At 42.3% G+C, this 26,629-nt stretch overlaps 1 long non-coding RNA gene across 1 annotated transcript in view; it reads right to left on the bottom strand.

The window, feature by feature from the left end:
- Positions 1–10,280: 10,280 nt before the first annotated feature.
- Positions 10,281–26,629, bottom strand: part of LOC137561203 (uncharacterized) — a 46,283-nt gene continuing 29,934 nt past the window's right edge. The window contains exons 2-3 of the long non-coding RNA XR_011029925.1: positions 18,320–18,540; positions 10,281–10,481 (exon numbers count right to left, since the gene is read on the bottom strand). This is a non-coding gene — a long non-coding RNA (uncharacterized lncRNA). The remainder of the gene's footprint in view (positions 10,482–18,319; positions 18,541–26,629) is intronic.

Genomic DNA, 26,629 nt, shown 5'->3' with positions numbered 1-26,629 from the left:
AACGTATTGCACAATGCATAGTAATATGTTTACAAGTAAGGGATAGTAATGACACTAACATTAAGAGGTTCCAGTTGCAGCAGGTCAGCAACCAATCAAGTTTCCCATCATTTTACTAGGAATAAAACGAGAACGTTTATTGACCCTGAACAACTTAAAAATACATGATTTTTCTTTCTCCAAACAAAAAATCAGCTCTTCTAAAGTGATGAGTAGTGAACTAAGAATATATGAGACTCAAGTGACACCTAGTGGCTTTGATTGTGATTACAATTTAAATTTGCATAAAAACATAGTATATTTTATTTTTATTCCCAGTGCAACGCCTATATCTTGAAAATGTCATCGTTTTAAAACTATTGTCAATATATCTGGATTTCACTTGCTTAATTTGTCATCTGCCTCTGGGGATGTCCTTTCTCGAATGTAAAAAGAAGAAAAGACTATAGATAGGAAATGCATGACAAATGTGTTAATTCTGCCAGAATATAGGGAAATGACATTTTTACTTTCACCAAAGAAGAACGGATGTCTGAAAAATTGTTCACAACTATAACAGAACACTCAAGTATCAGAAATATAGAAATTACAGACAAAAGGATTTTGCATCTGTCAAAGTTGTCTGCCTTCAGCAAAGACTGGGCAAGATTTTTGATAAAAGAAAAATACTGAATTTGGTTACTGTACATTAGGGCTACAAAATTATCCTGTACATTCTGCTTGGGGAAAAACCTAAAGCAAAACTGATGTGAAAATAAAATTATGAGATGAATATTGTGTGTGTAGTAGCAATGGCAAATAAAAAAGTAACAGAACTGAGTCTCATATTTTTATTTTCAATTCAATGGCTTCTTTTGTAGATTGCATCAGATGGTCACAGTTGCTGTTTAGAATCCAAATTCTGCTTTGTTGAGCTAAAAAAAGAAAAACGGTAATGGCCCTTTGATCTTTCCTGCACTAAAACCTTAACGGAAGCCTTATGTCACTATTTCTCAGCAGTTTTGAATTCTATATAATTTTCAGGGGATCAGCTTGAATTCCACAAGCTGTTTTCCTAGCTCATTTGCATAGATAACAATTTTTTAACTGTTGCTTTCCAGAAAATCAGAAAGAGACTTTACATAATTTCTTTTTAGAGCTAGTACTATATGTACCTATGTTTACCTCATCATGTCACGTCACTTCAGGGTCAGGAACCTTTTAGTCTGAGAGAGCTATAAACGCCACATATTTTAAAATGTAATTCTGTGAGAGCAATACAATATGTTTCAAATATGGACAGTAGGGCTCACGTCACTGTTGCCATGGTGATGTGTATACAGTTGATCCGCTGGGCAGCGGAAGTGTCAGACACGTCTTCAGATTCTCTTGGGTTTCAGCAACATCAGCAATTTCCCGCGAGAGCCAGATAGAAGAAATACCGACTAACAGCTTGTACAATTAGCTAGCTGACTTCAGGGTTGATTCACTTTGTAGGACGAGATCCCCGCACTTTGGTCCAATAGACTGCCTGTCAAATGACAGGCAGCCTATTGGGCCAATCAAAGTGCGGGGATCTCGTCCTACAAAGTCAAAGGACCTGACAGGGCCCAGGGCGGGACAATATGAGCAGCTGTTAGTTTTGGGGTAGCGCGAGTAAGTTAGCGGTGTATGCTACAGAAGTAGCATGCCCACTTTGACTTGCGCTGCCACACTAAGCTGTGCTGCTTGAGCAGTGTAGCTTATTGAATCAACCGCTACTGATTTGTATGTGAGCCAGATGTAGCTATCAAAAGAGCCACATCTGGCTACCGAACCATAGGTTCCCTACCCCTGCTTTAAAGGAAACCTAACTGTGAATAAAAAGAGCAGTTTAACTTACTTGGGGCTTCCTCCAGCCCCCTGCAGTCCTTCTGTGCCCTCGCCATCATTCTGCAATCCTCTGGTCAGCTGCAGTGCCCTTTTGGCAGCTGTATGCGCTGCCCTGGGCCAGGTGCCTCCTGCTTTTGTTCTTGTTATTGTGCAATATGTAAAACTTGCTACAGCACATATGCAGAATGCTCCTGGCCATGGGAGCCCAATCAGGAGGCGCGGACAAAACCATGCATGCAAACTAGCCTGTGACTGGCCAGCTTTTCAGAGGGGCACTGGGTGTGACTGGAAGGTCATGGAATTACCGTGAGGGCACAGAAGAACTGCAGGGGGTTGTAGGAAGCCGCAGGTAAGTTAAACTGCTCTTTTATCACTTAAGTTACCCTTTAAATCAGGAGAACTGTAACAGAGGTCACCACAATGATGCTTGAATCTTTGTTTCCCAGCTAATAAATCTTTGGAGCTGTGATAATGCCACACTGGACTTTGACACCACAAATATTCTAGGTTCCTTTGCAGCTGAAGCCGTTGCTCTGGAGAAATGTCTGGAAGGGCACAAGGTAAGGTTATAAAAGCATGCACAAGTGGCACGTACAGTGGAGGTGGTGAGATAATGAACGACGGTAATACCAGGGCAGCGCTTCTGATAAAATTATTTTTGGATGCCTTTTTTTCTATGCAATTCTTCCATACTAGGAATTACTAGTGTTACAGAATGCTCAGCTTATTACACATGCAATGTGCCTCAATTTTGTTTCAGCATAATGGCCCACAGTGCTCAATTAGTGCTACAGAAAGCTTAAACTACTATATAAAAACTGTGCATAAAATGTGCTTAAAGTGACACTGAAAAAACGTATAATATAATGAATTGTACGTGTAGTACGGATAATTAATAGAACATTAGTAGCCAAGAAAAGTATTGTATTTTTATTTTCAGGTATATAGCTTTTTTTACTACATTCACTCATTCTCTAATATTTGCAGTTTACAAACTACACTCTGCATCTTAAATTATGTAACAGAGGAGAGCTAATGACCCTTTGAACTTAGTAAAATCTTATCTGAAGTTGTCCTTCACTGTTTCATTGATATATAAGTGCTTCAGAAAACAGCACTGTAGCTAACTAAATTAGTCAGAGAGCTCAGAGAAGCTCTTTTGCATAGGTAACAAGTGAAGTTTCCTAAACGCGCGTACACACGCCTGATTTATTCAAACAACGAGTCGTCAGACCCACCCGAAGGGCAGCTGTTCTAGCGACAGTTTCCATGTGTGTACAGTCTGTCGGCAGTCTGATAAGGCTGGTTTTGACCGATCCACCGAGCGAATCCGTCAAAACCAGCCTGATCATCCTGCTGACAGACTGTACACACATGGAAACTGTCACTAGAACGGCTGCCCCGCGGGCAGGTCTGACGACTCATTGTTTGAATAAATCAGGCGTGTATACGCGCTCTAACTCTTCCTGTACTGGAAACAATATGAGACTCATATCTGTACTACTTATATTCTATTTCTTAGCTGTACTACACATACAATGCTTTATATCATACGTTTATTTTCACTTCAGATTCCCTTTAAAGTGATTTGACTACAGTGTCTCAGTAGTCAGTGCTACAGAATGTTTAGCTAATTATCCAGGAGCTGTGCCTCCAGTTTGCCTCAGAGTAATTTGTATATGGTGTCTCAGTAGAGCTATAGGGTGTTTAAATAAGGTTGTGTGGTATTCATGGTATTTATTATTGGTGGAAATTTCTTAGTCTTACATCCCTGATCCCCCCCACCCCTTCCCTTCAGCGTTACCATACTACATAGTAAAAATCACTGAAACTGACTATCATCAGTGTTAAAGAGAATATGTACTCTAAACTTCTTACAATAAAAAGCATACCATTCTATTCAGCATGTCCTCCTGGGCCCCTCTGTGCTGTTTTTGCCACTCCTTGCTGCAATCCTGGCTTGTAATTGCCAGTTTTAGGCAGTGTTTACAAACAAAAGACATGGCTGTTACCAGAATGTGATAGGCTCAAAGTAACTCAGTCTGTGACTCACACAGAGCCTGCAGGGGGCGTGGAGAGGGTGTGTATAACTTCTATCCTATCACAGCAGAGCAGCACATTCCAGCCTGAGTGCCTGAGCCTGACAAAGCCGTCATAGGAAAGAAGATTAGATTAAATAACAGAGATAATACAGCCACTGTGCAACTAGGAAAGGCTGCAGTAAGACACACCACATTAAAACAGGTATAGGAACTTATAGGATAGAAGAAATAAGGCTGAACATTTTGTTACAGAGTCTCTTTAAGGCGGCCACTAATGATCCAATCTTATTCATCCAATCTTACCATTTCTATGTCGTATAAGGGAACTGCCTAAATTATCAATTCAATATATTCACTCAATTTACCCTTCTACTAAATAGATTTGGTAAAATTGGATGAAAAAGATTGGATCATTAGTGGGCACTATAAGATTCCCAGCCTGTCTGAAACCCAGGCATATATCCATGCACAAGTCTCTTCCGCTGTCCAGCATGGAGGAGCGTGTTTCCACCTCCTTTAGAAAACTATGCACATTTGTACAATCTATGAAGCCCAGGAGCATTGAGTACTTATGTATGTCAGACAAACTACTTTGCGTGACCATACATGGCTTATGGTGACAGACTGAGGGAATCCGCTTTCATTTTGGCCACCCATTTGAGCTCTGGACATTAGTACTGAAACAATAACATATTTACATCTGGATGCTGAGCAGTAATATTATTCTATAAAAAAATATATCCAGACAAATGGCCTTAGACTCCAACAGCATGTTGGGATAAATTGTCTCAAAATGCTGTCAGAGTATAAGGCCACTTCAATCAAAGTGATCAGCTATAAGTTTGTTTTACCATCGGGTGTCTGGTAATGGAATAACTTCACATGTGCAAAATCACCTGGGGCTTAATTCACAAAGCGGTGCTAACTGTTAGCACGCCTGTGAAAACCCTCTTAGCACGTCTAAACAAGCTTATCGCGCATAAAACTTTACGCGCGCAAAACTTTATGCGCGTAAAACTTTACGCGCGTACTGCACAGAGCGCAGGGCGCTCCGCGCGAAGTGCCCATTAAAGCCTATGGGACTTAGCGTGCGTAAAACTTTGCGCGCGTAAAACTTTGTGCGCGCAAAGTTAGCGCGCGATCTGATTGAGAAATCCAGTGCTAACCTACTTAGCACCCTGGTTAGCGCGTCTAAAGACTTTAGACGTGCTAAGTAGATTAGCACCGCTTTGTGAATCAAGCCCCTGGTGTGCTGGACTGGCATACAGTATGTAAAAAAAAGTACCGTATATACTCGCATATAAGCCGACCCCCCAATTTTTACCCCAGAAACCAGAAAAAAATGATTGACTCGCATATAAGCTGGGGGGGGGGGGGGGGGTAGGAAATGCAGCAATAACCACCATGTGAAACACCACAGCCAACCCTGTATAAAACAGTCACTCCTATGTGCAATGCAAGAATCAATTCAGTATAGAACAGATAACAGCTCACACACATACTGGACAGTTGTCCTGCTTACTGTTGCCCTCATACTGCATTGGCCAGTTATCTGCAGATAAAAATTGAATGTGTGTATGGTCCTTTATAGTGACAGGATGTAATATACCGTTTATACTGCAAACTGTAAGCAGTTTGCAAAAGGATACTGCTCCACAGTGTTATTTGATCCCTGAATTTCATTGTCTGGGGCTGCTTGTCTATTCAGGCTGCCCTTTTGCTTTGCATGGGACTCTCTCCTGTACCCCAGCCTGTCTCTGCGTTTTCAACAGCTGATCACTGTAATGTGCAGTCACAGGGGGAGGAGGGCTGTCGGCATGTGAAATTGAAGTCCCGCAGCTCTTAATGACCTCCAGCAGAGTTCAGGCAGCCCATATGCAGGGATTGGAATTTACAACTTGGGGAAAAGACACTCAGGCCTGGGGCACACCAGAGGAGTTTTTCTGAGCGTTTTGAGTTTTTAAATCTGCTGCTAATGTTATCCTATGTGTCTGTGCACACTGGAGCAATGAGGTTTTGTAAAAAATCCCATAGCATTACATTGGGAAGAGCTTTTAGAGGTTTCAAAAGCTCTTCCCAATGTAATGCTATGGGTTTTTTTTTACAAAACCTCATTGCTCCAGTGTGCACAGACACATAGGATAACATTAGCAGCAGATTTAAAAACTCAAAACGCTCAGAAAAACTCCTCTGGTGTGCCCCAGGCCTCAGTAGCAACTTACAAATGCAGTGTGGATCGTGACTGGTATACAGCATATAAACAATGACTTACGTCACAGTAGCAGCTCACAAAGGCAGTGTGGATCGTAACTGGCATACAGCATGTAAACGAGGATTTAAATCACATCCTCCTCCTTCTCCTCCTCTCTCCACACACTTCACACACACACACCACACAATCTCCTTCCTACTAACAGGGAGTCCTCGAATCATTAGAAGAGTTGCCCCTCCCACTTTTGCCCTGCTCTCACAGGACGGCTCTCCTGCCTACTTGATTCGCCCAGCCAATAGAGGAGCGTGCGGTGACATGATTGGAGGAGAGCACGGTGAATTGAATGGAGGAGCGCTCGTTCTGCGCTCTCTTCTCTGGCTGGATCACACTTTCTCGCCACCCACGTGTAGGGAAGCCGGATCATCATTCGAGGCGGCGGCATCAGCTCGATTGTGTCCGCAGCTGGCATCACCACAGAAAGTGGAGGAGTTAATTGTCCCACCGTGCGCTTTCCAGCCCAAGGCATGTGTGACATGACGTAAGCATCCTACAGGCGCCGGCATTAGCTCCTATCCTGAACGTAGTCTGCATCACCGCTACACTCCTCTTTGGTCACTCGGGGGCATAGTACAAGGTGAAACTGGACACACAAACGGCCATACTAAGTTGGTGACTCGCATATAAGCCGAAGTGGGGGACTTTTGACCACATTTTTGGGGGTCAAAAATTCGGCTTATATGCGAGTATATACGGTATAGAAAAAGAAAAGGTAAAGCAGTGCAGTGTTCATATCTGTGTAAAATTATAATTGTCTATATTAAGCAGCTGTTCTCAAATTCTGCTTTTAAATTACTTTTTCATTTTCCCCTGTATAAAAGCATGTACAATTTAAGACAGACAATGAGTTTTGTATTGAAGTTAGCAAAATGTGTTGTTCTCGTAGACTTGCCATCTGAAGAATAAATAAATCAACCCATTAGTAGGAATGAACACTGTTGATAGCTGCCACTTGTCACAAAACAATGTTTTGTAAAAGGACTGAAGTGGCTGTGCAGCAGCTTATCATAGAAGTATGTAGCCTGCCAGTATACCATCTCGTTCTATTTTTGAAAGAGTGAGAAAGTTTAATGTCATTTTTTTAACAGACACCAATATTTATTTAGCTTTGTGCAGGTTCTGCACCATAATTCTTGATACATTTTATACTGTTGTGTTGTGGAAAAGAACTCCACTTGTTGACTTATAATGGTTCTCAAGATGTTTATTCAGCATTTTAGAAAGCTTTATTCAAAACACTCTCCATACCCTGTCTTTTTGATCCAGCTGTTTAGAGGCCTCATTTTTAAAATCAGATTTAATTATGTTGTCCCATATATATATATATATATGGATATATTGTTGGGGACATGTGACAAATGGAAGCTATCTGTTCTAAGAAAAGCACTGTGGCAGTATTTTTCATGCAGAGTTTTGTTTATACATTTTTCAACCCAACCATCTTGATGATAATATCTAAAAAATAATTTAATTTCATAAATACCTTCTGTTGTCTCCCAGGGATGGTAAATCAAATCCAAATAATTTTGAGTTGATGCACAATTAGTCTGCTTTCAAGCTCCATTCAGTTGCATAAAGAATTTACATAATTTGGCATAAAGCCAGAATCATTTTCATCTTATTGACTTATTTGTCTCCTGGTTGGGGAGTGTACTGGTTAAGGGCTCTCTCTGCCTCTGACACAGGAGACCAGTTTGAATATCGGCTCTTCCTGTTCAGTAAGCCAGCACCTATTCAGCAAGGAGTCCTGTCTTTTATGATATACATTTCATCCTTGAACCATTCTTTGATGAGGAAGTGACTGTTAGGGGGAGAAGGGGCGTTTTTCCCATGAGCAACTGGGCAGGTGCCACCATGATGTAGCCTGCATAGCACATACTCATCTTTTCATAGAGCTCAGTTTGTGGGTCATTTGAAAGCACACATGCCCAGAACTTGGGAGTAGGCTGATAACATGCATGGGGAAATTTATCTTCCTGGTGGTCATCTTCAGCCCTACTGATCACCGTCAGCTGCATCAAACCTTTGATTTATATTAGCCAGATCCCTTGGAAGGAATTCAAAATGTGAAGGTATTGAAAGTGTGATGTTCCTGACAGAATCCCTATACTGTATGTTGCAAGAAGTTAGAAAGGGAAATGTACTGCTCAAACTCCAACTCGTCTTCAGACAGTATATGATCCAGGATTTGCCAAATCCATGTGAATGACGTATGTACCGTAAATCAACCGCACAGGTCAAGTTGAGTTAAATTATATTCATGGACCTGTCCAAAGAGGTGGCCGACAGCAGCAAACAGCTGACATGTTGCCAACCAACCTGGTCCCTAATCATAGCTGTGATTAATGATATGTCCATGAATAAAATTTAAAATAATCAAAGGACTTGGTGTTGTATGGATCATTTCTTGCATATATTACAAGAAGTTAAAGGAACTCTATCAATTAAAACTACCTTTTTAATACTCTATATTAGGGTACACATTACCAATAGTGCTAGGGGCACTTTATTTATTCACCCAGTTCTCTCTCTCTCTCTCTCTCTCTCTCTGACCCTGCTTAAAAATCATCCTTAATTCCTCACACAGCTCACAAATATACTTCACTGTGTCACAATATGCAGGAGACATGAGGAGGCTGATCTGAGGAAGTAACAGGTAACTTGATGCGCTGTAATATTGCTGTAATATAACTAGCAGGGAGATATGTATACACTATTCCTGACTGACTGACTGACTGACTGACTGACTGGCTTGACTGTGATGTTACATTCCAGGCTGCATCTACTTCATAGGCTGCTATGAGAGGAAGAGATGCTGTTTACAAAGGCATTATCAGGATCTTTTATCAGTCAGAGAAGACAAGGAACACACATTCCTGGAATCTTTAACCCCTTACCACCAACTGAATAAGATTCTTTCAGCACAGCAAGGTGATTATTAAACTATACACTGAGGAGTTGATAGCAACCCCTCTGTGCAGGAACTTGGTCTAGCCCTTTAGGAGCCCAACACTTTTGTATCTAATACTGACAGAGGATTTTACAGCAGAGAGGCAGAACTGTGTGAGGAAGGACATTGCACCTAGTACCATACTTGTAATGTGTGCCCTAACATAAAGCATTAAAAAAATGCTGTAATCAAAAGTATTCCTTTAACAAATAAATAAACCAACTGACTCCCAAGCTGAACTCAGTTATGAGTTTTTAGGTGGTCTGAATAGGGTATTATAAAGCAAAACATTTGCTTTAAAGGGATACTGCAGGGGGGTCGGGGGAAAATGAGTTGAAGTTACTAGGGGCTTCTAATGGTCCCCAGCAGGCATCATGTGCCCGCGCAGCCACTCACCGATGCTCCGGCCCTGCCTCCGATTCACTTCTGAAATTTCAGACTTTAAAGTCTGAAAACCACTGCGCCTGCGTTGCCGAGTCCTCGCTACCCCTGATGTCACCAGGGGCGCATGGGCGCAGGCACAGACCATGCTAGGCCTGCGCAGTACGCTCCTGGTGCCATCAGCGGGAATGAGGACACTGCAACGCAGGCGCAGTGGTTTTCAGACTTCAAAGTCTGAAATTCCAGAAGTGAACCAGAGGCGGGGCCGGAGCATTGGGGAGTGGCTGCGCGGGCACCGGATGTCATTGGGGGACCATTAGAAGCCCCGGGTAACTTCAACTCATTTTTTCCTGACCCCCCCTACAGTGTTCCTTTAAGTAACCCATAGCTAAACAAAATCTTGCTGGTATGACAAGCTAGAAAAATGATAGCAATTACATGATTAGCTGCTGTGGGATACAGTTCATTTGCACTATAGACTACATGACATTAACTATGCCTGAAAATGTGAGACTCAGCAATCCCCAGAAAAGATGATGATGCATGTTTTATTTAAATTAGATTGAATGAGCAGTCCAATAACTTGAAAGATACATTGGCAAAATACTAGAATATTTTGCTCATTAAGGTAATAGATTATTAGATGTAATGGATCTTTCCAGTCACATCCTTAAATAGCCTCACAATTTGTTTCAGTCAGTTTAGTTCTGAACATGCATTAACAAAGCATTTTACATCTTTCCCCTTTCGTTTTGCCATAAAAGTGCTTAATAAAGCAAGATCACTTAATATATATTTATTGTCTGCTAAAAGGTTTTACACCACTCATGTGTTGAAGCAACAATATCAGGTCAAAATGAAGCAATTTAAAAACCTGCAGCTCCACTCTCCGCCGCCGACACATGGTCCCCGACGGCGTCTCGCCAGACCGTCCTCTACTGTGGATGCTGCTGTCAATCAAATCCACGTTGTCTGGACTGGACTTCTCCTGGGAAGAAGATGAGACACAAAGCTATCGGATCAGGTAAATACAGTCACATAGCTCCACTGCGCTAATGCCCTGCTGGGTGAGTGAGAAGAGAAGCAGGCCCCAATAGCCCCAGCCCCCTACAAATCCCACCCCCCACCCCGGTCACGGGTGCTATTGTTATGCAATAAAAGGGTCTTTTTAAGGCAGTGGTACCTTGATTCTCAAGGGTCTGTTAAAATTTGATGGAGAATGAGTGGTTAAAGGGAGTAAGCTAATATCATGTCCTTTTGGTTTTCATTCAGTGACTTATCACTTTCTGGATCGACTGCTATCGATACATGTATGGCAAGATGTAGTACAACAGCCTCGCCAAATATAATACTATAATGGGAAACAGGAATATAATTGCTTCTGTATTAACATAAACTATGTATGGTTTTGCATGAAATATTCAAAAAATCCCCAAAAAATAAATTCCCGTTACATACAAAACGTGTGGAATTGCTAGTTACTGTGGTACACCCAGTACACTGAGCACAAGGCTCCTGATATTACAAGGACATTGTGAGCCTGCGTTATTAAGCTGGAGAAAGCACAAGTGTGATCACTCACTCTGCATTGTTAGGCAATCTCAACTGCCCATATCTATATACAACAGGGAACACCAAGAGCCCCAATAGTGTAATTCGTACTGGACAAGGTGGCAATAAGTTTGTATTGCTAAATACTCACAAGTCAGGGTCACCAGCAGGCAACCACTGTAAAGGCAGGTGAGGAGATTGTCCTGACCCCACTCAGGATTAAGAAGTCGCTCTCTGTAGACAGGAAGAAAGGGTAGCAACCCTCCACCAAGGGTGGACTCAAAATTGTAAACAATGAACAGAGGCGCCAAAAGTATAAGATTAGATTAAATGAGCTTAAAAACCAACTTAAATGGCAAAATTGAAGGAGGAAGTGGTGGTCTTACCTCCCTCAAGCAGACACGACAACGACTGCGATTCAGACAGTCAAACACATTTATTAGGAACTCCAAAAAGAAATGCAACGCGTTTCGCAGGTTCAACCCCGCTTCATCAGGCAATATAGGGAGGAGTATCAAACAATCTGCACAAGGATTCAAATTAAAAGGCGCTTAATTTGAATCCTTGTGCAGATTGTTTGATACTCCTCCCTATATTGCCTGATGAAGCGGGGTTGAACCTGCGAAACGCGTTGCATTTCTTTTTGGAGTTCCTAATAAATGTGTTTGACTGTCTGAATCGCAGTCGTTGTCGTGTCTGCTTGAGGGAGGTAAGACCACCACTTCCTCCTTCAATTTTGCCATTTAAGTTGGTTTTTAAGCTCATTTAATCTAATCTTATACTTTTGGCGCCTCTGTTCATTGTTTACATATCTATATACAGTATAAGCAGGGATCCTTGGCATTCAGCAGATACCTAAATAAAATTGTGTTTTTTATCATTATTTTTTAAGATATCATCTTTTCAGTACGACCACTTAGACAAATAAAGGTAATTACATGTATGACTGCTGTGGGGTAGGTTTCTTCAATATTAGGTGAGTGTAAAATCCAGGAGTCAGCAACCCCAGAGAAGATGATGTATGCTCTGCTAAAGATAGATGGAAAGCCTAATCCAATAACCTGAAAAGATCTGTGTTAGCAGAATGCTGAAATATTATATGCATTAGAGTAACAGACAGATTGATGGAATCTTGTCAGCATACTTCCACTGTCTAACAAAGGCCTATCAAAACAGGCAGGGTCTTATCTGTGTATACTATGTGTAATCCTGGCTAGGGATGAACTAGTGTACCTATTTAAACATCTTGGGGTCTGTTTCTTGTATCCAGGACTTGTCTTGAGCATCACTTCTTCTTTGGAACTCTGTGCCATATCTCATTCACCATACCCCAAGCTTTTAAACCTCCAAGTGCCCACATCAGACACCTCTTCAGACAGGCATACAGTCTTTCACATTCACCCTTCATGACTCCATGCCTCATCTGCTAGATCCCTCATCCCCTTCCCTCATGTCTCCACCCCACACTTCTCTAGACGGTAAACTTGTAAGCAGGGCCGGATTTACCATAAGCCCCTGTAGGCACATGCCTACAGGCTCCTTATGATGAAAAGGCTGCTCACTCCCCTCCCTTAGTGCCTTCCTCCCTCCTACCCTCTACAGAATCCCAAGCAGAGCATAGATAAGAGCTTACTCACCCAACTCTCAGTATTCCACTGACGAGATCTCCCTTCAGTCGCGGGTCACTACTAGCTACTTAATACTTCAGGGTACTTTTTGTTACCTAATACTAAAGGGCACCTGTGGCTACTTATGCTGGGCTAGAGAAGTAGGGGGTAGGTGAAAGCTGGGCAAGCCAGCAGTTCAGATTGGTGGGGATTTGGCTCCTGTGATGTAAATCCAGGCCTGATTATAAGGGCATGATCCTACCCCTATTGTTTCTTCATTACTATACTTACAGTATTTTATCAGTAAGCCAGTACTTGCATGGGCAGCACGGTGGGGTAATCTAGCCATGCAGCGCTAGGTCCCAGGTTTAAAAACCAGCCAGGGCCCCATATGTGCAGAGTTTATATATCTTCCCTGTGTCTGCATGAGTTTGCACTATGATAATTTGGCCCTGTAATAGACATATAACTTTGGCAGGGATTAGGTTAATTTGTGACCCCCTCTGAGGGACAGTTTGCAACATAACTATGTTTTCTGTAATTGTACAGCTATGGCTATGTATTTATGTGTGTGCTTCTCTTACTGGATGTTCCAAAAGTACTGTGCATGAACCATACCTCTCAGGTTTTTCATATGAGAAAGAAAAACACTTGAAAGACATTCCCCCTGGCCATGCCCGTTTCAAGGGGAAGAGTGCAGCGATGGTGCATGCAAGGTGTGGGCAGCAGGACTCGGGAGTATTTACATGAACTCACTCACTTGTCAGGATCCATGCGTTGTATTTACGCTTTTATTCCTTGCATCCTGTCTCTCTCACTGGTAATAGTGACAGTTCCTTCTAGGGGATGCTGTTACCAGTGAGAGCGATGAGATTCAGGGAAGTAAATGCAGTACATGAGTACACTGATCCCGACAGGTAAGTTAATGTAACTACTCCAGAGTAATGCTCTCTGGGGGGCTCTCTGGCTACAATATTGAAGGCCTTTCTGGCTACAAAAACAGGGTAGGGGAGGGGCTCTCTGACTACCAAAATGGGGTGGGTCTCTTGGATACCATAAAACTGGGGGGCTCTATGTCTACAAAAATGGGGGGAGGGGTCTCTCTAGTTACCAAAACAGGGGGGGGGGGCTCTCTGGCTACCAAAAGGAGGAGGATCTCTGGCTATCATAATGGGGGACTTTGTGTCTACCAAAATAGCTACCAAAGCGTTAGGCATTCTAGCTTCCAAAACGGGGTTCTCATGCTGTCAAAATGGGGGGCGAGCCTCTCTGGCTCCCTAAATGGAGGCTCCCTGACTACCTTCCTAGGGGGGGGCTCTCTGGCTACCTGTACTGGGGGGCTGTAAGTGGCTACCTAATACTGGGGGACATCTGACTAATACTGGGGCTCTGCTGAATACCTACACAGGGTGGAGGAGGCTACATCTGGCTAATACTGGGGGCCTCTGGCTAGCTATACTGGTGGCTACCTAATACTGAAAGGCACCTCTGGCTACTGCATCACAATAGTGTGCCCAAGCCTATGCAGGGTTGCAATTTATACAGCCTTGCCCTGGGAGTTTAGAGTCACACAGGGTGTAATCTGGGTAATATGGAGCCTATGGCAAACGCTGAAATTGTGCCCCAACCCTGAACAGAGCCCCATTCCCATCTAAAAACAGCATGCTTTCTCACATACGTTTGTTATGGTTGCCTGTGTTTTTTGGCTTGGGATATTGCAAAAGTTACTTTTTTGGAAGTATCTCTTCTTATTCCCTTTCTGTCCTCTTTTCTAACACCAAGTCAAGTGCGCCCTACACACATAAATTAAGTAGCCATGTTTCCAATAACAAAATCTTATCTGAGGTTTGAGTGATGGGGTGGCACTGGGCAGGCATGGCGGCACAGCACAGGGGGCAGGCATGGCATGGCATCCATGATGCTGTGGCACCCATGGCACAAGCCATGCCTGCACCCCTCTAGATACGCCTCTGGAGTCACAGAAATGGGACAAATCAAGAAGAAAGAGAAACTGAAGAATAAGGATCCCAAAAAGGTGCTGCCTCTCAAAGTTGGGAGCTAAGGATGAACTGTATGTGAGTAATAATGGTACCCACTATTGTCTGTATTGTACTCTGCACAACACCACAGAAAATGATGGTGCAATGTAAATAAATAGTAATAATAGCCTGTATCATCAGTCAGCTTAAAGCAAACCTGTACTGAAGAAAAGAAGAAAAAACACATACTTACCTAAGCAGAGGGAAGCTTCTGGATGCTCTATAGGCTTCCGATGTCTTTCTGTCTTGGACCCCCTTTGCCAAGACCTTCTAGCCCAGGGTCCCTCTGAACATATCTGTACTCAATAATTCTGCAAGTGAAGTATGGCCTTACTCGTACATAGTGAGGAGAGAGGCCAGGAGAACATATCCAACAAGCTCTTGTTGGATATGTTCACAGGGACCCTGCACAAGAACAGTGGGCATCTAGATGGACTGGGAAGCCCCTGGAATATGCAGATACATCCCTCTATTGGGGTTAATATTTCTTATAGTACAGGTTTAAGATTTTGATGAAAACATGCAAAAGCACTTTTCTGGACTGCACTTATTGCACAACACAACAACACCACCACTAGCAGCATAAATCTATTTCACTTGCGGGCACCGGGGCCGGTTCTAGACTTTTTGCCGCCTGAGGCAAACTTGTGAGGATGTGCCCCAACCCCGAATTTGGAGTGATCGCTGAGCACCCGACAATTTACTCTGCTTCATTTAATGTTCTAACATGACATACTGCAGTTTAACACAATATCACACTGGCTGGCTGGGAGTCTGTGACAAACAAACTGCTCACCCTCAGCCACTCCATTCTTCCTCAGGACAGCAGTGCTACCTCGTCCCTTCTGCTGTGCCAGTCAAATGAAACACTGCTGATCTCCTGCTTCCCCCTCCTCACTGTCAGAATCTTCACACAGCACAACAAGCTGCTTTTCCCCAATGAAGATCTCTTCACCTTGCTCTCCTCTCGCTTGTCCTCCTACTCTGACTGCATGCTGTTAGTGTAAACACAATACAAACATGATGCTCCTGCAATCTCTGCACCTGATGCAAATGTTTCACCTTGCTTCATGAGTGAACCGGCCCTGGTGGGCAACTTTACAAATAACAATTTTCAATATAAATGAGTTTAGGCTCCGCAACATCCCTGGAATTAAAATCAATACAGATGGTACCTGAACACCACTGGCTGGCCACTATAATACAACTGAGGAAATTAGTTAACAATTTATAGACTTCAGACTCCGAATAGTTTATTGTCTGTCATGCTAGACTATATTTTAAGGAAAAGCATTGCACTTTAAGTCTCTGCAGAGCAGCCAGATGTCCTATGCCAGCCAGACACAGTATTTCAACTTTACAAACCTCCATAATAATTATTCTTGAAATGTGAACATAAATATCCATTAATACTTTGGCTTTTATTAACGCAGCAAACAGTTTGCGGTATGCATCCAGAAGCACAAAGAGTTTAGGTATAGCATACAGATGCACACAGCTCTAAATATATCAGCAATGCAGAGGGAGAGAGAGAGTTTCAGCTTATGTACGCTTAGCTTAGCTATTCCATAAAAAGTAGGCAAGTAACAGCAGTTTAGAGAAACAGCAAACTACTGTTGTGTTCTGTATATTTGAAGCCATGCCCAGCTGCTGTTGCTGCCATGCACAGTTTGGAATGCATGAATGCACTTTTCCCTATTTCCTAGCCATAAATAAATACATCAATGTTCTAGTGCAATGGCTGGAAATTCTATATTTGAGTGCACTGTGCGCTCTCAGAACACGAACACAACACACACACAAAACACACATATGTGCATATCAAAAAGCAGGCATGCGAAAAAAAAAGTACTTTTCTAAAAAAATAAAAAAATAAAACGGTATATGTTCTTCAACACCACACAACCCCTATTAAACGCTTGCTTGCGTTGCTTGCGTGTGGAGCATGGGTAGGCTGCCCCAGCAGCAGCATCAGACCTCACTGCTGTGTTGAGAGTGGGGGTGGCTGTTTTTCCAGGCAGCGGCGTCACACAGATCCTGAGGTCCCAGATCCATACTGGAAGCCGTGGTAGCTTTGCTACCCAGTGCAGTGGGGCATCAAGGACCTCTTTTGGACAGTGTTGCAGCCGTGGAGACTATGTGGGCGACAGTCGAGGTCAGCTGATCAACCCAAAAAAAGATCAGCTGCTCTGGAGCTTAGAAGGCGGTGCACCCTAGGTTCCTTCATTGGATACGCAGGAATATAGGAAGCAGGGAGATCGATTGAAGGTTATTAAAGAGGAGCTGTTAGCCATACTATCTCAGAAAAAAACACATATATTAGTAGATAAATATTTGCTCTACTTACATAACATATTGCACTGTCTATATTTTTATTTCAGTCAGTTTTACATAGTAAATAAAGAGAATTCTGTTTCTGTCAATTGCCATCTTGGAACTCCTGTGTTTGAAGTCAATGTTGATGTAATTTCCTCCCTTACTCTGTTTCTTTTCATCTTTCTGATTTAATGTGCTTGCATGGCTTTCTCCCAGTCTTCAAAAACTCCCACACAGCTCTGCAGTAAGGTCACAAATCATTGTGTGACTTTGCAGACCTGGTTTATTAGTATGGATTGGATTGCAGCTGAGTTACTTTCTCAGCTTCTCAGCACAAGAAATATTGGCCAATCAGAGAGGAAAAGAGGTGTGGGAGGGGAAAACAGGAGTGAAAGAAACTTCAGCAAATCAGACTGCATTAGTTATGTTTGAGGGGAAAAGGGAAGGACAGTAAATAAGAAAAAAATGCATGCAGTAACCAACCAAACCAAATAAGAGCCAGGGAACCTGGTAAATTATAGTCTAATTGAGAAGAAAAGTACTGGTGGCCATACATGGTACAATAAAAACGTTCGATTATCCCGTTTATTCGATCTAAATGATCGAATCAACTGAAAGTTGAAAAAAAAAATTTCGATCAAGAAATTCGAACGATTATCCCGTTTTTTTCGAGAAAAATCAGATCGGACATGCTGGAAAAATCGTTATATTCGATCTAACGGAATAATCGATCTAAATTATCTAATCGAAATGATGGCCATACATGGCCTAATGATGGCCATACATGGTACAATTTTTCATTTTTTTCGATTAGATAATTTAGTTCGATTATTCCGTTAGATTGAATATAACGATTTTTCCAGCATGTCCGATCTGATTTTTCTCGAAAAAAAACGGGATAATCGTTCGAATTTCTTGATCGGAAAAAAATATATATTTTCAACTTTCATTCGATTCGATCATTTAGATCGAATAAACGGGATAATCGAACGTTTTTATTGTACCATGTATGGCCACCATAAGAGTGATTTTTAACTTTTGGATTGCCTGGTTAGCATCCTTATTACGTGTTTACCAGATAAAAATAGAGAACTGATTTTTAATTTTATGCCTAACAGTTACTCTTTAAGGTAGGGGAATTGGGGGGAAAGGAGAGAAAGGGCCAAAGCCCTGGAGCAGAGGCATCCATCTACAGCGCCACCTTGTTATAACTTGTTATAATCTGAACAGCTAATGAGCATAATTGTTTTAGATCAGTAATTTAGAATATATTTAAGTACACCTGAACTGGGACAAAAAGAATGGACTTTTACCTATGTGGGTCTTCTTCCAGCTGTATGTAGTCTTTAAGGGCCCTTAGTGTCTTCAAAATCCTCTCCTTTGTGCCGCAGTCATCAGAAAAATCCACAACCCAGCTTGATTGCAGGCTACTGCGCATGTGTGGCCCCATACGCATGCCACCATCAATCGCGCTCCTGTCAAGGGGAGCTGTTTGCGCATTCGCGAGTCACAAAGAATTGTATAGGCAGACCACCTGAAAACCAGAGCAGAGAGGAAGAAGCACACTGTAGTGATGTGAGAAGCACATTTGGCCTATTAAAAATATATTCTTTCTACCACTTTGCGTCTATCAACTGCTTATATTCCACTATCAATCTGATTGCTAATATAATTTTTTTGTTGACAGTTCAGGGTTTAGCTGGGCTTTGAACATATGCAGGGAAATGCAGTGGCACCATATAGAATAATGGTTATTAAATAAAAACCCTGTGCATTGATACAAAAATGTGATCACTGTATTGGGGAATGTAAAGGACTCCTTGTTTCCGATGCTCACATACAGTTGTGCTTACTAAGCCAAACATAGCAGTGCTTTTTGTCCTAACATGTAAAACATCTTAGCTTATCAAGCCACAGGGAGGCAGTGTGTGACTGTGGAAGCATTCAATCTGTCGCCCATCAGAATGAATCACAAACATAGGCATAGACTAGAGTACCGGTAATATAAATGCGGATAATTTCTTAAACCTTTCGGGATGCTCAATCACAGTTCCCAGAGAACAGTGACAAGATTCATGGACATGTTTTCTGTTACAGGGAAACCCCTGGCAATATATCTGTTTTACGTTTGCATATAAGGAAATGTTAAAATCTGGTATTTATTTTTTTTCTGTCAAAAAGACAAAATCCTTCCTGGAGCGAGTTTGTCTCTTTCTACCACACCATCAAAATTAGGAAGTGAGAGGTGTCTCCCAAAAAAGTCTGCTTCCCCAGTCCCCACTGAACCATGCTGGAACTAGGAGGCACATACAATTTTATTTTATTTATTTTTTAAGTGTTCAGAATTGTTTATTTTTTTTCCTTTTGTTGTGTGTGGGATTCATTGATGTAGTTTGGTTAATGTCAGCCTGTGCTGCTGTTGCAGGCCTCTTTTTCATACAAGTGCTCTTTGAGTTACACACCTGCAGAAGGAGACAAGGAGTTTATATTTTTCCATGTCCCACCGTACACGAGAACTGAATCCATGCAAGTGGTTAGGATGGACAGAGAAATTGAGAAATGTGTTCTACATGATGAAGCACACCTTTCCTGATTCAGTCCCATCAATTCATTTGAGATGTACCAAAAGTGTATGAGGACCTCGGCCCTTGAAGACTGGTGTGGAAGTTGCCTTAAAGAGAATCTGTACTCTAATATTCTTACAATAAAAAGCATACCATTCTATTCCTTATTTTCTCCTGTGCCCCTCTGTGCTGTTTCTGCCACTCCCTGCTGCAATCCTGGCTTGTAATTAACCGTTTTAGGCAGTGTGTACAAACAAAAGACTGGCTTCTAACCACAGTATCATAGGCTGAGAACTAGCTTACTGTGTGACTCATGCAGAGCTTGGAGGGGGTGTGTAAAGCTTCTGCCAATGACAAGCAGTGCTGCACATTCCACACATTCCAGCCTTAGCCCGACAGACACGACAGAGGAAAGGAGATAAGATTTATTACAGAGACAGTGCAAGTAAGAAAGGCTGCAGTAAGACAGACCACATTAGAACAGTAATAGGAACTTATAGGACAGAAGAAATAAGGCACAACATTTTGTTACAGAGTCTCTTTAAACTGAACCCGAGGTGAAAAAACATTGATGATATAAACAATTGTATTTATCCCCCTACTTCTAAAAATTACTTTTTTTAGATATCCCATGGTTTCATTTTATATTTAAACATTTACAAAGTGGATTGAATATTTTGTTGTTGTCTCTGCTCAGTGGCAGCCTATTAAGTGTCCCTAAATGAAAATACATGAACTATTGACCTTTTTGTATCCCTCCCTGTACTCAGAAGTTGAATTTGGCTAGGAAAACTTTTATGGCTGCAATTTGCTAAGTGAGGTTTACAATATTCCCGACAAGGCACCAACAAGACAGAAACTGTCACTTCCATGCCTAAAAATTAACTCTTTCAGGCAGCAAAATAAAACAAGTAAAACAGCTTCGCAATTGATATGTTTTGCACTGCACATACAGATGTTTATCTCATCATGTCACATGTCGCCTCAAGTCTAATTTAAAGGACAACTGAAGTGAAAGGTAATGAAGGCTGCATATTTATTTCCTTTGAAGCAAGACCAGTTGTCAGGCTGTCCTGCTGACCCTTTGCCTCAAATACTTTTAGCCATAGACCCTGAACAAGCATGCAGCAGATCAGATGTTTCTGACATTATTGTCAGGTCTGACAAGATTAGCCGCCCGCTTGTTTCTGGTGTTATTCAGACACTACTGCAGCCAAATAGAACAGCAGGGCTGCCAGGCAACTGGTATTACTTAAATGGAAATAAATATGGCAGCCTCCATATCCCATTCCCTTCAGTTCTCTTTAGAAGTGTACTCGAGGGGACAAAAAAAAATAGGTAAAATTTACAGGCAGGGGCATATCTGGGTGATATAGAGCCTATGGCAAACAATGAAATTGCACCCCCCCCCCCCTCCGCCCCACCCAGGTAAGAGCCCCCTCCCCTTCTAAAAACAGCATCCTTTCTCACAAACATGTGTTATGGTTGCCTGTGTTTTTTTGCTCGTGATATTGCTGAGTAGCCATGTTCCCCAGATGACCAAATTAATCTGATCTGAATTCTAAGTGATGGGGAGACATGGGGGCAAGCATGGCGGCACAGGAGCAGGTATGGCGCCCATGGTGCTGTGGCACTCATGGCACAAGCCATGTCTGCACCTCTCTAGATACGCCTCTGGTTACAGGTAATTGCTTATTCTTTATGTTCTCATACACTTGATGGCCCCTTCTTGTGGGTGTCCTTCCCTCCGTGCGGGCCACTGTAGTCCCTAAAACAGAGCCCGTATTCCATTAAATCCAGTGACATCATGCAAACTTGGGGCTGCCCAGGTGGGGGACTCAAGGTGACACACCCAACAGCCTAATACATGTACTGATGTGACTAAATAAAGCCATTTTGGAATCCAGGTTAGGTGTTTCTGCTTCCTTTGTTTGAACCACATTGGTGTTGCTGTAACCTTGAGAAGTAGGTCTGGGATCTGGCTGACATATCGCTTAGCCACAGCGCAAGTTCCTCTAGAAATGAGTTAATCTCAGCTGAACGGGGTGAAATAAAGGGTGATATTTGCCTAGCTGGTCAGATAATCAAAATATGCCTGGCATGTTGGGGATTACTAAAGATCATTTTGGGATGACATTTTATTACTGGCACTAGATCAATGCAGTGCGGAATGTGTGTTTAGAGTCAAACTAAGTTTATTACAGGGTAGTGTAATGGTGGCCACTAATGATCCAATCTTTTTCATCTAATCTTACCAAATCTATGTAGTATAAGGGTAAATTGAGTGAATATTCTGAATGGATACTTAAAGCAGTTACCTTATATTACATAGAAATGGTAAAATTGGATGAAAAAGATTGGAGCATTAGTGGCCACCTTTATGCTGGGATTACACCATACAATTTTTCTGTTATGCTGGTAATACACGGGTCGATCCGGCGGCTAATTAGCCGCCGGATCGACCCTCGCCATGTCCCCGGTCGTCCGCGCGGATCGATTACCGCTCGTCCCCGCCGGCGCTCCTTATCAGCTGCTCGATTCCCTGCCATTGTCCGCCGGCGGGGATCGAGCGGGTTGGGGTCGAGCAGCGTGATCAGACCAGCTGAATATTATCAGCTGGCTGGATCAGCTGATCAATACACGTTACAGAAACGTACCGTGTATCCCCAGCATTACATTCTTCTGTTAGATTTTCTGTTAGAATGAATAATTAGATTATTTTCTGTAGAGAATGGTGATTATCTCTGGTGCATTGTCTTCTGGTCATCTCCTGCTAAGGAGAACAATGCCTAATAGCTCGGCAGATAAATGGTAAGATAGATACATTTCCAACATGTTGAACTTATGCTGGGCATACACAGGTCGATCCGGCGGCCAATTAGCCGCCGGATCGACTCCCGGCACGTCCCCGCCACGTCCCCGCTCGTCCACGCGTGCACCCGGATCGATTCCCGCTCGTCCCTGCCAGCGCTTCTTATCTTCCGCTCGATTCGCCGCTATTGTCCGCCCACGGGTATCGAGTGCGGAATCGATCCCTGTGGTGATCGGACACGTCGGATATCATCAATCAGGCCATCAGCGGCTCGATTGATAAGCTAGCGTCGAACCGTGTATGCCCAGCATTAGAGAATCTAACAGAAAAATCCAACAGAAAATTGCATGGTGTAATCCCAGCATAAGGTATCAGTTAAACTGTTACATCAGGGTTAGATAAAACGTCACTTTTGTTTTATTGTTATTTGGGAAATGGGAAGTTGCAGTTAGGCCCATTTTACACTTAATTAGTTGCTCTCAGTTGTAACTGAAAGAAAACTGATTTTCAAAGTAATGCCCATGTTTTCCTATGGCAAAGCAAAGTGTAGAAATCCGCACCACCTTGAAAAGTCGTTCAAGTTTTATTTATATCAAAAAGACAAACATTTTAAATTAACTGATGTGCAGCAACAGTCCACTGTTTCAGGCTGACAACCTTTTTCAAGTCGCCAAGTTGAGGGCGGCTTGAAAACGGGTGCCAGCCTGAAACAGTGGACTGGTGCAGCACATTATTTCTTTTTATATGTTTGTCTTTTTAAAATAAATAAAACTTGAACCACTTCTCAAGGGGGTGCAGATTTCTACACTTTGCTTTGTTTGCTATTGGAATTCCAGAGGTACCTGGAACTATTTCTGCACACATCACCCTATTGTTGGGGGCCGTTGAGTGTAATTCCTGATTTTGAGACATGTTTTCCTATGGCACAGTTCCCACTATACGCGTTTTAACAGAAAGTTTTTTCACAATCAATGCACTGCTATGGAAAAGAATGTGTACTAATGCATACTAACGCACACTAAAGCATACAAATGCATTAACTGTACAAGGACCATCAGTGAAGTCTGGCTACACACCATACAATTTTATTTTTGTTCAATTTGAGCATTCCAATACAATTTTCAGATTGATCGAAAGTTTCGGTCAGAATCTTTGAAGTACCATACATGTATTTTCGAGATTGCAGCAATTTCGGGATAAAAGATTGTAAACTCCAAAAAAAACTGGTTGGTTAGAAAAATAAAGAGAAAAAAGTGACAAAATAAAGTTTGGTGTGTACTGAATAGTTACATACAATTTTATCTGGTTGAATACAATTTCACAATCCATCGCACACCATACAATTCTTGATAAAATTGGTCTGAATTTTCCAACATGTCCAAACTCAAAAGAAAATAAAACAAAAACGGGGAATTCGGATTTCTCGATCGAAAGCAAATAAAAGCTTTCGATTTTTCCAGACAACCGATCGTGTTTATTGAATTGGTGTAATATTGGATCTTTTAATTGTATGGTGTGTGGCCACCTTAAGGGCATTGAAACGGAAAAACCGAGAGCCCAATATAGCGTAGTATGTCAAGAATGTTTGATAAATGATAAAGTGAGAATGATTATACTCACAAACATGGGTTACCGTCCAGGTAACCACTATAAAGGCAGGTGAGGAGATAAAGCCTGTCCTCACTCAGGGCTAAGAAGTTGCTCTCTGTAGAATTGGGAAAAGGAGATAGCACTCCCATCCACCAGGAGTGGACGCAATGTATTTGTATGTTGTACAGAGGCGCCAGCAGGGTAAAAATTCATAAAAATTTTAAAAGATTGCTAGGAGGAAGTGGTGGGCTTGCCTCCCAAAAGCAGACCAGACGTCCTGTTTATATATAAATAGACACATTTATTATACGATACCCCAAAAGGAAATGCAACGCGTTTCGCAGGTCAAGCCTGCTTCATCAGGCAAACAAGGGGTTAACAGGAGATCTGTAGTATCAGGAATAGCGCCTTAAGGGCATGTTTCAAAATGCGATCGCTTCGCATCGCGCCACATATAGTTGCAGGTGACTTCCAGTTGTCTTACGGAAGATCGGATGCGGCCGTCTGTTTTTGCCTTGTGGAATCACATGTGTACTGCGGATATCTGCAGCATGCCATCCATAATTTTCCCGGGTTGTATCGAAAATGAAAATTTGTATGCAATGTAAACTTCTCCATTGAAATGCATTGGCTTCAGTTTTGATGCGATGTAAATTTGCAGCTAGTGGAAACGGGCCCTTAACATGAACCTGAATTGTCTATATATAAAATAAAATGACGGGTTACGGTAACAGCAGCCTACTTACCTCTCCATTGTGTCCTTCCCAGCCTATGCCTTGCTGAGCCTCTGCAGTCCCCCTTTTGCAGACATTGGTGACATTAAGGTTGCTTTTTCCCTTGCAGCTGTGCTGTTGAAGATTGCAACAGCACCTCACGTGCTGTTTCTTTTCTATTAGCGCATTCGATTTTTTTCACAAATGCAATCATCTGCCTACATGATATTCATGTGATCACATTTCATTCCCGACGGTTCACGGCGCAATCGTGGTGAATGGAAAAAGCAGGTTTCGCATTCACAAAAGCAGTACAATTGAGCTTGCGATTGTACTTGCAAGTGGGAGAGAGCCCTAACACAGCTCCTTTTCCATAAGACTCTCTGATTTGTAGGGTTTTGTCATTTGAACATGTATTCCTCCTCAATTTAGCTTTTATCTTCAGTTATTTTCAGTCAATCAGCTGGATTGGAATAGTTAGTCAAGTCATTTCTGTACAAACGTTAGTAGAGTTGTATACCAGTAGATATCACGACTGCAAACGCAAATGTGCTACAAGGCGATTTTACCTTACCGTGTTGCTGACACAATTACCCTTTATTCCAATGGATTTCACGGCACAATTGTGTTTGTGATTTGTGACAGAAAAAATAAAAAAGTGAGGGATTTTTTTTTTTATTTTTAAATTGCTCTGCGATTTTCCTGTGCTCCATTACTTTCTACACAAGTTCAAACACACACAAAATGCAGCCGGACCGAGGTTTGTGACAGGGGAAAATCTATTGAAATCACATTGCACTAATGCAAACGTACCAGCACAATTTCCACTAGAAAGCCAGTAACCTTGCACTCTGCGGATTGCACACGATCTGCAAAACGCAGCAAAGCTCTTAGGCCGGGGGTCCACTGGCAGCTCTTTTGCAGCACTTGTCGGTCGCTAGCATTTTGGAAGCAGTTGTATTAATGGCTGCAGACAGTGGCGCAGCAATAGGGGTTGCAGAGGTTATGACCGCACTGGGGCCCTTGGGCCAGAGGGGCCCTCCCCCAATGGCAGTATTAGCTCTTTATTGGTACTGTGCTTGTAATAATTCCACGGAGGCAGAATATTATTTATTATCCTCTGTGGCGGGGGACACAGAGGCATCTAGGGGCTGGAGAAAGCACCAGGTAAGTAAATTAGCTATAATTTGATTTTTTTTAAGTGTGCCCTGATGCCTAAAAAAGGGCATTTGGGCAGACAGGTACCCCGGAACACTAATTAGTGTTTTCAGTTTCTAACGTGGGAACATGGGCACAGGAAGTTTGTGTCCACAACATGACTAAGGCAGAGCTGGTGTTTGGTAAGTTGGGTGGGAACCTACAAACTCAATGCAGAGAGTGCCCTGGCTGAAATTCCAATAGAGGATCCAGTACTGCGTGAGTGCTAACTACTTCTCCACCGTGTTGCCCAGAATCTTTTCTGTATCTATCTCCAGGCTCACGATTTAAATAAAAAAACATTGTTTAGGGGTTATATATACATTGGTAAAGTGGTACAAAGACCCCTTGGTGGTTCTTTGTGCCCCCTTCAACCTCAATCAAACTTGACAGTTTCTGTAAAAGGTAAGGCTGCATTATGTGTACAGCCTTATTAACTTCCCTGCAGCGCTTGTTTTGAAAAACAAGCCCACAAAACTACCAGGACTTTCTAGTACACCCTCTAACCACCCAACTTACTAAACACCAGCTCTGCCTTAGTCATGTTGTGGACACAGACTTGCTGTGCCATGTTCCCACATTAGGACCTGAAAACACTAATTAGTGTTCCGGGGTACCTGTGTGCCCAAATGCCCTTTTTTAGGCATTTGGGCACACTTAAAGGATACATGAGGCAAATAAAATTAAAGCAAATTTACTTACCTGGTGCTTTCTCCAGCCCCTAGATGCCTCTGTGTCCCTTCGCCA

The sequence above is a fragment of the Hyperolius riggenbachi genome, chromosome 3 (assembly GCF_040937935.1).
Source record: "Hyperolius riggenbachi isolate aHypRig1 chromosome 3, aHypRig1.pri, whole genome shotgun sequence".
Classification (NCBI taxonomy): Eukaryota; Metazoa; Chordata; class Amphibia; order Anura; family Hyperoliidae; genus Hyperolius; species Hyperolius riggenbachi.
The sequence above is the reverse complement of the archived record's forward strand: the minus strand, read 5'-3'. Positions and strand labels throughout refer to the sequence as shown.